Source organism: Helianthus annuus, chromosome 11, assembly GCF_002127325.2.
Source record: "Helianthus annuus cultivar XRQ/B chromosome 11, HanXRQr2.0-SUNRISE, whole genome shotgun sequence".
Classification (NCBI taxonomy): domain Eukaryota; kingdom Viridiplantae; phylum Streptophyta; class Magnoliopsida; order Asterales; family Asteraceae; genus Helianthus; species Helianthus annuus.
The window spans coordinates 714,358-724,350 of record NC_035443.2 but is presented as its reverse complement, the minus strand read 5'-3'; positions in this window follow the sequence as shown (position 1 = coordinate 724,350).

The window sequence follows — 9,993 nt, the reverse complement described above, 5'->3', positions numbered from 1 at the left end:
GTGTGTGTGTGCTCACTCCTAACGAGTACAAGATCTCACATGATCTTCGTACTGAAACCGGAACCAGGCATGGTAATAGGGCATGGGGCGTGGTCAGGTCTTATGGTCCTAGGAGATCTACAAATGCCAAACTGGATTTTTTTTGTCTATTATGGGATGGGGAACGGGGTGTGCCTGGTCGTCACAACTCCAATCGATAAATAAGAAGTCGGCTGTCAATTGATGAATAAGAAGTCGGCTGTAGAACATAACTGATTACAATGAACAAAGCGCAATCTTTATTATAAGAGTTGGTTGATTGACCATATAAAGACACAAAGGAGAACGAGGAATCAGTAACGAACCGTCAATAAACCTTCAATCAATTAGCTCAATATTGGGCGCTATGCGACTTTCTAATTTACCAAGAATGCCAGCAACGAGAGCGACCTAGGAGATAATGGCTTGCAATGCAGCCTCAAATAAGCCCATTTCGCCTAAAATAAAAATGGGTTAAATTAACAAACAAAATTTAGTATTTAATAAATAGTAACATAAGCTAAGCCAACTAATCAGGGGCAGTCTCGACACGCAGTCTCGACACTGGAGGGTGGACGAGGAGTACCAGTGATCATGGCACGTTTTTCTGGAGGCACATTCTTTGTCTAAAACGTAAAACATTTATTATATATATTGGTACATAGTAAGTTGTGTGTGCTTGTTCTGTTAAATCTTGAGTTCGAGCCTTACATTTTCACGTTTTTTCTTCTTTTTTGGTGTTTACTTTCTTCTCTTCCTTTAATAAAGACGGGCTATAATGTAATTTTTATAAAAATTCCTACATATATTATAATATAAATCTATTTAAACTTTAAAACATAAAACTTATAAGCTTAAGGGGCATAATTTTACGGCTCGGCTAGGACACATGATCCTTTAGGACCGGCCTGCAACTAATGTGTGAATGATAATGTGATTATGGGTGTGTTAGGCATTGAGGTTTTAGTAGCTTCTAGCTTTAAGCTTTTAAGAAAAAACTACTGCTAAATAAAAAGCCTTGTTTGGTTGAAGGAGCTTGAAACTTTTAGGTTAAGAGCTTGAGGTTTTTTGTTGAACGCTCCTACTAGTAGCGTTTAGAAGGAGCTACAAGCTTTTAGGGAAAAAATGGCTATTTTAACCACCAAAGATAATGAACTTTATGTCCATTTTGGTCATTTTATACATTTTATTAAAAGCTGCAGCTACTCTGTCAAACACCTAAATATATTTAAAAAGCTACACTCACCAGCTATCAGCTTCCAGCCACCAGCTACCAGCTACTTTTACCAAACATACCCTATATCACCACCCATGCTTTAAGACCGCGAGGAGTGGTGGCGTTGTTTGGGTGGGGGAAGCCAGCCAACGCTGGCTAAGCCACTCTGGGCCAGCGTTGGCGATGCCCTTTTGGTGTTGCTGTGGAGCCTGGCGTGGGGCGGGGTGATGTGGCTAGCCATAATTGGACCTTCATTTTTTACCGTTTTACCTAGCCGTTTGGCTTGGCAGTTTAGTGATAAAAATTATTTTTTTTCAAAAAACCTTACAAAGTTTTACCTATAAATCCCCCCCCCTCCCTTCAATTTTTTACATAATTCTTCAACCCACTCTCACACAAAACTCTCATTTTTTTCAACCAAACAACAAAACGAAAATGGTGAACTAGACGGAGGAGGAGATCACGGTCGTCACTTCGATCGTCGACGCAACGTAATTTGCAACGCGGTCAAATCGCGTACTAGAGACAAACCTTCTAACAATACCAACAACACGTTGGTAACAATCGCCACAATCTAAACGCGTGCCAAAACAAGTGGCGCGAACTAAGACCGAAGCTAGATGGGTTTAAAATTATTTTCGATCGTGTCCCTGTGGGGGACCTAAGCCACGACGTTCGAATAGAGAACGCAAAGATCGAGTGGAGACACGACGGGAATCCAAAATTTAAGTGGGTTCCCCACTTTAATATTTATAGAACTTTCTAATTTTTTTAAGGAATGATTAACTACTTTTTTTTAATTTTTTAGGATTCAGTAAGTATTCTTTTTATTTTTATTTTTTAGGATTTATTAAATACTGTTTTTTAGGATGTTATGTAACTTTTTTTAAATAATATAAATTTTATTTTATTTTATAAATCTCAACTGTTTAGAAAAAATAATAAAGTCAGCCAACATGGCTGCCCAACGCCGCTACCACACCCTACTAGTACTTTTTATGGGGTGGTCCGGTGGACCCCACTATCGTCACGTGTCTAGCAAAGCCCCCACTCCCCACCGTCTAAGGGTGAACGGGGCACTTAGCGGGGAGGCGTGCGGTGATTGAAGTCCCCGAGCGGGAACACCGCCGCCATCAATTCGGGGAAGGTAATCGGGGAGTGGGAGCGGGGGGTATTCACCGCACAATAATTCAATTTTTTAAACGTTGGCAACGATCGGATTTAATAAAAAAAATATCAATTTTAACCAATATAAATAACCAGCTTAAATCTAATTTTTTACCACACCCATTCTCAATCTTACTCTAAAAATCTTTCAAATACAACACAAAGCCAAACCGAGCAATGGAGAACCAACCCCGCGAAGCCAAGAAAAAGTCCGTCGGCTCTAACACTAAGGGACGCGGCTCGCAACCGTCTCGTGGTGGTTCGAGCGGTGCAAGTGCACAACCACAACCCCCTTTCGGATATACTTCACAACCTCCGTTTTTTTACCAACAACCTTCACACCCCTCCTTTTACAACACCCAACCACAACTCCATTTCGGCTATTTCCAAAATTTGTTATCAATGGATCCTCAAGCCCCCGCTTTCGACCCGTTTGCTTTTCGTTCCCCACAAGTTCCATCTCCACGAGAAAATGTTGAACGTCCTCTACCTATTAACGAGGACGACGACGAGGACGACGAAGTAGTGCCCGAAACTCAAAATTTGGGCGACTATGAAGATGACACCGGCGACGCTGAATACAATGTGAATGAAGACGCCGACAACGAAGTAGATGACGCTCGGGGTAAAAAGGCAAAAATGGAGCGCCAAAATTGGACAAAATACCAAGAAGAGGCGTTGGCGAAGGCGTGGGTACATTGCTCTACCAACAAAAATAAGGGCAATCAACAAACCCGCGATGGTTTTTGGCGTAGGATTTTAGATCATTATAATGCCACCGTTGGCGGAAGTAACCGGACCGTGCATCAAGTACGGTCTAAATGGAACCCGATGATGACGAAAATAAACTTTTTCAACGGTCTATATCAACAAGCGGTAAAAATTATATTTTTTAACGTTGTATATTTTTTTTAAATTATATTTTTTAACATTGTAAAAATTATATTTTTAACGTTGTATATTTTTTAACACTTGTTATTTTATAATATGTAGGATCGCACAAGAGAAAGCGGGTGTAGCGATCTCAACGTGATGAAAATCGCTTTAAAGGATTTTCAAGATAGATATCCGAGCGGTTTTCAACATATCGAGGCATGGGAGGTCATTCGAAAACACGACAAATGGGCCCAAGTCCCATTGTCGGGTGAGGAAGGGGAAGGTTCGGCACAAAAAAGAAAGCCCATTGACGTGGACCCTTCCATACCCGATATGAACGAAGACCCCTCGCCACAAAGAACACAACGGCGAGACAAGCGTCAAGCGACATCGTCCGAGGGCTCGGCCGAGTTGGCGGCACAATTCAAAGAGTACACCGCCATGAAAGAAGCGAAGCACGCGATTGAATTGAGGAAGAAAAGAGAGTCGGAGGCTCGCGAGCTCATAACGGAACAACGCGAGACGATGAGAAACTACGCGTACGATCGAGATATGAAAACATTCCTCAAGCCGCACGACGACGCTCCGCCGGAAATGTTGCCGTTCATCCTCGCCCGAAAGCGCGATATCGCTAACAAGTTTGGGTGGCCGTGCAATTTCTAAAATTTTTATGTAGTATTGCGGTGTAATTTTTATTTTTTTAAATGAAGTGTAGTTTTTTATTTTATGAAATTATGTTTTACTTTTTATAAACATATTTTCTTAATTAAAAAAAATAAAAAAACAAGTCCCCTAAGAGAGGAGTGCCGCCATCAAATTGAGAGTGTGAAAGGAGTTAAAAGGGGAGTTGACATGGCGCGTGCTAATTAACCGTGAGTAAGAGAGGTCACTCCCCTAAAAGAGGAGTGCCCCTCTCACCCTAACTAGGATTCAAAGGTTGTTTGTTAGAAGTGTAAAAGTATTTCGGGTATCAATCCCACATCGCTTATTACCGAAAAATTCGATTGATAATAACTCGAATGAATGAATTTTCACATCCCATCCCATTTCTATATATAATATAGGAAAAATTGATGTTCAACTACGCTTATAAAATATGAGGGGTGTAGGGCCTGGCGGCCTGCCGGGCAGCTGACGTAGAACTCTTCAATCTTATTTTTTGTTGCACATGGAGTCAGTGACCTAAATATAAAGGTTTAATTTTTCATAGAATGCTAAACAAGTTTTAAATAGTTCAAAAATTTTACTACATCTGAAAAGGAAATAAGGATTTTTGGGGGATGAATGCGTAGTTATAGATGTTTTCTAATTATAAATTCCAAGGTGTTAATCTGTTTTTAACTTTTCATATATTTTATGAAAAAAAAAAGATAGCATATATTTTATAGAGATAGATCGATCTGTTTGCATCTGAAAAGCAGGAGATATACGTGATCCTCCACACCCCAATTATCTAAAAGCCAAACAACTTTCGATATACAGATTTTTGTATATAGATAACGTTATAGAATATTTTTATTAAGCAAGCGTTATAATTCTTAACTTGTGATGATGGTAGTAACAAAACTGTTATGGTATATTGGCTATGTATTTCTTTCAATATTTGGTGCACTAAATACAATGAAGAAACAACATATAAATATACAAAAATATGCAGCCTATCTAAGGGTGAAGGGGGTGCTCACCTAATAGGTGAGTCCCCTCTCTTACACCAAACCAATCCCCGTGTGCCACGTCAACTCCCCTCTTAAACTCCCCTAACACCCCAATTTGACGGCGCCACTCCCCTCTTAACTACCCTTGTTTTTTTATTCAAAAAAAAAAAAAAAAAAAAAACAATTGATTGGTTGGAAAGTTGATTGGCCCCACCATCTCTCCTTCTTCAATCGGTGAACCCACACCCAAAACCCACCCCGAATCGGGACCCCGCGGTGATGGCGGCGGTGTTCCCGATCGGGGAAACCCCTCACCGAATCACCTCCCCGGATACGCCCCGGACACCCTAAGGAAACCAAAAAGTGAAAAGGAAAAGATTGGGCCAATAATACGGAGACAAGAATTGTGGAATTACGTAAATCTCGGTTAATTACGTAAATCTCGGTTATTACTCCCCCTCAAGTTAGTTCATGGAGGTTAATAATGCCCAACTTGCCAAGAAGTGTGTGAAAATTTTGTGTTCCTAAGGCCTTGGTAAAAACATCTGCTATTTGCATTTTAGAATCAATATGCATAGGCACTATCTCTTTTGATTCGACCCGTTCTCTGACGAAACAACAATCCATTTCAACATGCTTAGTTCGTTCATGAAAAACCGGGTTGTTAGCTACGTGTATGGCTGCTTGATTGTCACAAAATAATTGTGTTGGTCCTTCACAAGGCATTTCGAGCTCCTTAAGGAGCCATCTTAACCATAAGATCTCGCTGACTGTTGAGGCCGTAGCTCGATACTCGGCTTCTGCAGAAGAGCGCGAGACGACTGACTGTTTTTTGGACTTCCAGGATATAGGAGACCCTCCTAAAAGTAATAGGTAACATGTCCTTGATCTCCTGGTAACTAGACACCCGAGCCAATCAGAGTCGCAGTAAGCTATGAGATTCGTGCCACCGTCTTTCGTAAGGAGAAGGCCTTGTCCGGGTGTTGTCTTGAGATATCGTAAGACACGATTGGCAGCCTGAAGATGACTTTCTCTCGGGTCACTAACGAACTGACTGAGGATGTTGACGGCATAGCTTATGTCAAGTCTAGTGGCCTGCAAATAAATAAGTCTACCGACAAGTCTTCTGTATTGGTTCTCGTCTACGCGTGGTTCATCATCTCCTTTGTCTAACTTTAAATTATGTTCCATGGGGAACCCACTTGGACGACACCCCATCATCCCTGTGTCCTCCAAAATATCCAACGTGTATTTACGTTGACTTAGAACCATGCCTTGTTTTGTGCGAGCAACCTCGATGCCAAGAAAAAATTTTAATGATCCAAGATCTTTGATGCGAAACTCCTTGTCAAGAAGTGCTTTGGTCTCCTGTATTTATTGGTGTTATCACCTACAATGATAACGTCATCAACGTATATAAGCGCAGCAATAAATATTCTCTCTCTCTTGAACAAGAAAAGTGAATGATCAGCCTTAGATTGCTTGAAACCGAGTTTTTGCAAGAAATTGGTAAATTTTTGGTACCAATTTCTTGATGCTTGCTTGAGTCCATAAAGAGACTTTTTTAACTTGCAAACTCGTTTGTCATTTTGTTTTCCAAATCCTTGAGGAACTTTCATATACACGTCTTCTTCCAAGTCTCCATGTAAAAATGCATTGTTCACATCCAAATGATGAATGTGCCAATCCCTTTTTACGGCTATAGCGAGGAGGGTTCGGATGGTAACGAGTTTTGCAACCGGTGCGAATGTATCATGGAAATCGACTCCTTCCATTTGTGTGAAGCCCTTGGCAACTAACCGTGCCTTGTATCGCTCGACTTCGCCATTTGGTTTGTATTTTATTTTGTAACCATTTCGAGTCGATAGCACGCTTTCCTTGTGGTAATTCTTGAAGAGTCCAAGTTCCGTTTTTCTCTAAAGCTTGTATTTCGGTCTTCATTGCTTCCACCCATTTTGGGTCTTGTACCGCTTGACCAAAATGTTTAGGCTCATTATTTTTGGTAATGGCCGACAAAAACGCTTTATGTGAGTTAGTAAAATTATCATAAGAAACAAAATGCGCTATGGGATGTACCGTTGAGGGTTCATGATTAGAGGATGAGGTTGAATGCTTATGGTCTAAAGATGGGGGCAGCTTCACTTGGTAATCTTTAAAAAAGGCAGGCGTCGACTTGTTTCTTCTTGATCTCTCGTGGACTTCCGGAATGTTGGTAGTGAAGACATCTTCAATTGGGCCTTCATGTGGTTGTTCATTCATAAATACGTTGGGCTCCTCATGGTGATCTTGTAAGGGCCCATCATAAGAAGTAGTGGGCTCCTAATCAAAATTATTTGGATCATTTTCTTCAATCCCTACGTTATCATTTTGTGTGGCCATATCATGAGGAATATTATAGTCTTGAGCAAGAGTAGGCTCTTGACAAAAGGACTCCTCATTATTTGAATTTCTTTGAGCTTGTGATTCTGTATCCAAATTAGTCTTACTTGGTTGGTTATCTTCCCAAATTTTTGGAAAAATAAAGACTTCCTCTTCATCTTTTGCGCCCTCTGTCATTTTTGAAGGAAAAACATTTTCTACAAATTTTACATCTCTTGAAACAATAATTTTCTTATGCTCAAAATCATAAATCTTATACCCTTTTGTGCCGCGTGGGTATCCTAAAAATATTCCCGGTCTTCCCCTCACTTCGAACTTATCTCCCTTGGTTTCGGTACTTCGATAATAGGCGAGACAACCAAATACCCTTAGATGCTCATAACCAGGTTTTTTATTACATACCAATTCGTATGGTGTCTTGCCATTAATCACATCGGAGGGAAGATGGTTTATAATATGTGCGGCGGTCAAAACACATTCTCCCCAAAAACGAGTTGGGAGATTGGCTTCGAACTTTAGAGCTCTTGCCGTTTCTAAGAGGTGTCGGTGCTTCCTTTCGACGACACCATTTTGTTGTAGTGTATGCGGACACGTAGTTTCCAACAATATCCCTTCCCTAGCATAGAAGTCGAGCATATTGTTGGACGTGAACTCCCCTCCGTTATCACATCGAACTCGTTTTATGTTCTTTTTAAATTGTATTTGCACCATTTTGTGAAAAGCCACCAAAATAGTGCTAGCCTCATGTTTATATCTGAGAAGAAATACCCAAACGGCACGACTATAATCATCAACTATCGTGAGAAAATAGTTTGCACGCGTGAAAGAGGGTGTTCGGTACTTGCCCCACACATCACAATGTATAAGATCAAAACACACATTTGTTTTTGTTTGGCTAATAGGAAACGGCAGTCTAGCAAACTTTGCTTTAACACAAGAATCACAAATACCATTTAAAGAAGAATCCTTAATAATACCAACATGATTAAGTTTAGAAATTGACGTGTGACCCAATCTCTTATGCCACGTACTTGCGGTTGCCATCATCGCTTGTCTCTTATTTCCCATCATCCCCATCCTATATAGACCTTTAAAGCATTCACCCGCTCCAATCAATTCCCTCGAACTTAAGCTCTGCATGACACAAAAAGTTGGAAAAAATGTCACAGCGCATTGTGAATCATTTGATATTTTACTAACCGACAACAAATTGCATTTAAAATCGGGTACGTAAAGAACATCTTTTATCGTTATTCCATTAGGTAACGTGTAGTCACCACGTCCCTTAACGGGAACGGTTGTACCGTTCGGTATAATAACCGGCGCTTCATGAGTTCTTTTGGACCTGTTTGTGAGACAATTATCATTATAAGAAAAGTGCTCGGTGGCGCCCGAGTCAACGACCCACGTACCTTCTTGAGCAAAATTACCTACCATATTTGCAATAGGCGGGTTTTCTTCTTTTGTTCCAAAAAAATTTATGAATTGTTGATACTGCTCCACATTTAGGCCTGGTATAGGACTACCTTCACCATCAACCAGGGGCGGATCTTAGTGGAGCCGTGGCAGGGCCACGGCCCTGGCAAGTTTTTTGGCCGTAGTGCTAATTTTTCGCATTTCGATTGAAATTTTGTATATATACTATGTTCGGCCCTAGCAAGTTTTTCGGCCGTAGTGCTAATTTTAGTGTCCGTGTCTTTCGGCCCTGGCAGGTTCAACGGGCAAGATCCGCCACTGCCATCAACACATGCAGCCCTTGGTTTAGATTGTTTCCCTTTTCCCGGCCACCAATCCGGATATCCAATTCGCTTGAAGCATCCATCTTTATTGTGACAATTTTTGCCACAAAAATCACAATGTTCCACCGGGTCACCAGCGTTGCGTTTTCCCTCCTTCCGAACCGGTTTGTTTCCCGATTGGTTTTGATCGCGTTTTATTGAAATAGAGGTCTGAAACGCAGCCGCTTCGGTTGTCGTTCTCTTGTTGTTGGATACAACTCTTTGTTGCTCATCATCGGCGACTAAATGATAGGCGGTCCCAAGTGAAGGTGTCGGTTTCATGGCGAGAATCTGGGTCCTTATGGTCCCAAATTCACCATCCAATCCCAATAAAAACTCATAGAGTTTTTCTTTATCTTTCTGTTCTTCAAGTTTTTTACCGATCTCGCAAGAACAACCGTTGCAATTACATGTAGGCATGGGAAATACGGACTGAATCTCATCCCATAACCCACGTAATTTTGTATAGTATGCGGAAACAGAGAGCCCTTCTTGCTTATGATGCTAAGTGATTGTTTCAGTTCATACGCTCGAGGAGCATTACCTTTTCCGAAGCGTTCCTTCAAATCTTCCCAGATCTCTTGGGCCGTTGTCGCGTACTTTACGCTTGCTCTAATTTCTTTCTCCATAGCCGTGTTCAGCCACCCTTTTATCATCGCGTCACACCTCATCCAAGCCATGTAATCTTTCGACTCCGGTGTCGATTTCTTGATTGCTCCATTGATGAAGCCAACCTTATTCTTGGCAAACAAGAAGTTTAACATTTCTTGTGACCAATCAATATAGTTGGCATCTGTGAGTGTATCATTGACATGCATTTGCCTCGGGTAATCCGAGGCATGAATGTAATAAGGAGAGTTCGGGTTGACGGCGTAGCTATCGCTACTTCTGTCGTCTTTCTTTT